We start from the raw sequence: 3,588 nt of genomic DNA, 5'->3' as shown, positions 1-3,588 counted from the left end.
ATTCAGATTTTTAGATAGAGCTTGAGAATTTTGTACATTGAACATATTCATCTTCTCCCCACTATTCCTACCAGATACACCCTCCATTTGCCACACCCAACTCTGTGTCCTCTTCTCTTTTTTTCACCCATCAAGTCCAATGTGTGCTGCCCATATATTCATAGATATACGGTCTTCTACTGGAATGTGGTCAACCTAGATCAAACCCTGGGTGTTAGGCTGGGCAAGTGTCCTGCCACTAAGGTGAAGCCCCATCCCTGTGTTCTGATCTTATTAAATATTTCTGACATGTGGTAAAGCATAGAGCTCAGTATTGTCCATTGATAGCTGGTCAGGGAGATGCATTCTTTGTTGAGAATGTGACCACTGTTAGGCTGCCCATGTTCCAGTGGGTAACCTCACAGAGGGTTCTATAAGATAGAGACATGAAATGGTGAGGATCATGAGTTGGAAGGAAGAAATTGAAGATGGCAGCTATTGCATTTCTTCATTTGTATATATTAAATTCCAAAGAATAAAAAAGATAGTTTTTTAAATGGAGTCCAAGAATCATGTTTAGAAGATATATTCCAATGCTGTCTCTATGTCTTCATTCCCTAGTTTTCATATGAAACAAATTACTTGATTTTTCTGACCCTCATTTCTCTACCTATATAGAAGCACTATTTTCTCTTTTCATATTAATTTTTGGTTAATAGGAAAACAGTAGTTCCTCATGCTATTTTCATGTATATCATTTTAATTTGTCCATACTCAACACCCCACTCATCTCCATTGTTCTGACTTCTGGCTCTGGCTGATACCCTTGCCTACTAAATTTCTCCCCTTCTGCTTTCAAATCATATGCATTTTTAAATCCAGATTCTGCATGAGTGAAAACATGTGACATATGTCTTCACTCCATTCCATTGCCCCCCTTTCTCTCTCTTTATAGCCTTCCCCCATATCTCAATTTTAACTTAATTTACCCCTTCGTTCCTTTCAACTTTCTTTCCACAGCTCAGAAAGAACCAAAGAGTCAAAAAGCATCTGTGTCTACATCCTCCCATATAGACAAAGACTCATATACATAAAATGAAAATAAGCTAGTCTTAGAACAAACCAAACCAGTACTGGAGGATAGCTTAGCTGTTCAGAGATGTGCTCCTCTTTCAGATGATTCATGTTTAGTTCCCAACATCCACATCTGGCAGCTTAAATCCCCCTGAACTTCAAGGAATCCAACAACTTCTTCTAGACTCTGCTGGAACTGTCATACATGTGTGCCCCGCACACATATATACACTTTAGAAACCAATAAAATAAATCTTTTACCAAGCAATTTTTGATTTGTACCTTTTTATGTCCTCACAAAGCCATCAAGCTATGTGAGCATTGTTTAATCTATTTTCATGACCATTTTCATGAATATATCTCATTGATTAATAACAATATAATAAGTATATTATAATTATGAAAAACGGAACTAAAGTACATATTCTTTATCCATGATATATATCTATATACCTCTATGTACATCTTTTTCTATTCTCTGTTCTTCAAGTTCCAAGAAGCACATAAGTCAAGTAAAGAAGTAACTTCCCTTGATGTTTGCAGCATCTTCTTAATCTATTTTCTTAGTTCAAAGTCTACCCAAGCCCTGCTACAAATTGTCTTATTTCCAGATTGATCCTGCTGTTCCAGTGACTACTGTCATCATGTGTCACCCCACTCCGAACCCTTGACCAATCCCTTGCTTTGTTTCCCTCTAAACTATCTCAATCCATGACATGGTGGAATAGACCACATTCCTATCAAAGTCCTCTGGAGAGTGAAACACCCTCCTGATTCAACGTTTCAATTCAAACCACCTTGCGTTTAACATTGTTCTATGAGGAAACCAGCAAGTGTGGCATCTATAACCAACATCTAACTTTGTTTTCCCACCAAATCATGAAAGTCTTATACCCTTGCTGCTCCTCCTACATTTCAATGCTCTACCTTCTAAATTAAGTCTTTGATTACATTCCAGCCTCCAGGAAACTGACCTTGTTCTGATTTCACACTGCCAGTATTTTTGATATCAAGCCAAGTACTTAAACAAATGTATGTAATATTTTCTTGTGCTTTAGATAAGAACAGTCTCGACGCGCTCCAGTGAAACTTTGACCCGTTGTGCTCTCCAAGCCAGCTTCTTCCCTATCCGCACTTCAGGCTCCTCATAACTGCTGTCCGCCAGGCCAGGGGCGGCACTCGACAGACTTGCGACATTGTCGATGCTAGCAGAGCGTCGGCGGAAGCAGAAATGGACTGTGGATCCCAGAAATACTGCGTGGAGCAATGACGACTCCAAGTTTGGCCAGAAGATGCTTGAGAAGATGGGGTGGTCTAAAGAAAAGGGTTTGGGGGCTCAGGAGCAAGGAGCCACAGAACATATTAAAGTTAAAAATAACCACCTGGGACTTGGAGCTACAAACAGTAATGAAGACAACTGGATTGCTCACCAGGATGACTTCAGCCAGCTTTTGGCAGCACTCAACGCTTGCCATGGCCAGGAAACAGCAGATTCCTCAGAAAACAAGGAAAAGAAATCTTTAGCCTTGAAGAAAAATCCAAAATATCCAAAAACCGGGTTCATTATATGAAATTCACAAAAGGGAAGGATCTGTCCTCTCGGAGTGAAACTGACCTGGACTGCATTTTTGGGAAAAGGAGGAACAAGAAGCTTGCTCAGGATGGCTGCAGCAACTCCACTGCGGATGAGGTAGACACCTCCCTGACCACGACCACGACCACAACTAGTACCTTCACCATCCAGGAATATTTTGCCAAGAGGATGGCTCAGTTAAAGAGCAAGCCACAGGCCTCAGCTCCAGACTCTGACCTTTCAGAGACCCCTGTTGAATGGAAAAAGGGAAAGAAAAAAAAAACAAAGAGGCAGCAAGCATAGACGAAGAGAACTCTCCCCAACACAAGGCCATGAGGCATAAAAAGAAAAAGCGTGTGGAAGCAGAGAGGGGCTCTGTGGCCAAGAAAAGAGACCAAGCCGAGCTGCAGCCTGGAGGCCCCAGTGGGGGCGAGTGTTCCGGCCTCTGTCAAAGCTGCAGAAGAGTATATACAAACACCAGACAGCCAGGATGATGCCCCAAAGCCCAAGAAGAAGAAAGCAAAGAAAAAGCTGCAAAGGCCAGAAGGACTAGCAATAGACACCACACTAGACAGAGCACCGATGAAAAAGAAGAAAGTTTCCAGATAACTTGTCGATAGCTCGGGCCTCCAACCACTCAACTGTCAGCACGCTGCAGGGCAAGATGCTCTGGCCTGAGGTCAGAGCACAGTGAAGCCCAGGCATGTGAGCATCGTTTAACATGACTACAGGTTGCTGGCTCTAACTCACCAAGTCACCATTTCTCCCAAGTCACTTTCCTAGGAGAACTGATTTGGATGTTCCAGATCATGGCTTTCAATGAATAAAATAACTTTTAATAAACAAGTAGGTTCTAAAAAACAAAAAAAACAGGCTCTAAAAAAGTGGCATGTATCTCAAAGGGAAAGACAACACTGCTTTTTCACTTGACTCCTATTTTGTGTTTCTTGGAACTTAAAGAA

At 41.5% G+C, this 3,588-nt stretch overlaps 1 pseudogene; it reads left to right on the top strand.

The window, feature by feature from the left end:
* The first annotated feature begins 425 nt into the window (after window positions 1-425).
* On the top strand, window positions 426-3,235 carry LOC114610974 (annotated as a pseudogene).
* Window positions 3,236-3,588: the final 353 nt, after the last annotated feature.

Source organism: Grammomys surdaster, unplaced genomic scaffold (genome assembly GCF_004785775.1).
Source record: "Grammomys surdaster isolate TR1022 unplaced genomic scaffold, NIH_TR_1.0 126066, whole genome shotgun sequence".
Classification (NCBI taxonomy): Eukaryota; Metazoa; Chordata; class Mammalia; order Rodentia; family Muridae; genus Grammomys; species Grammomys surdaster.
This window is presented reverse-complemented; position numbering and strand designations above follow the sequence as displayed.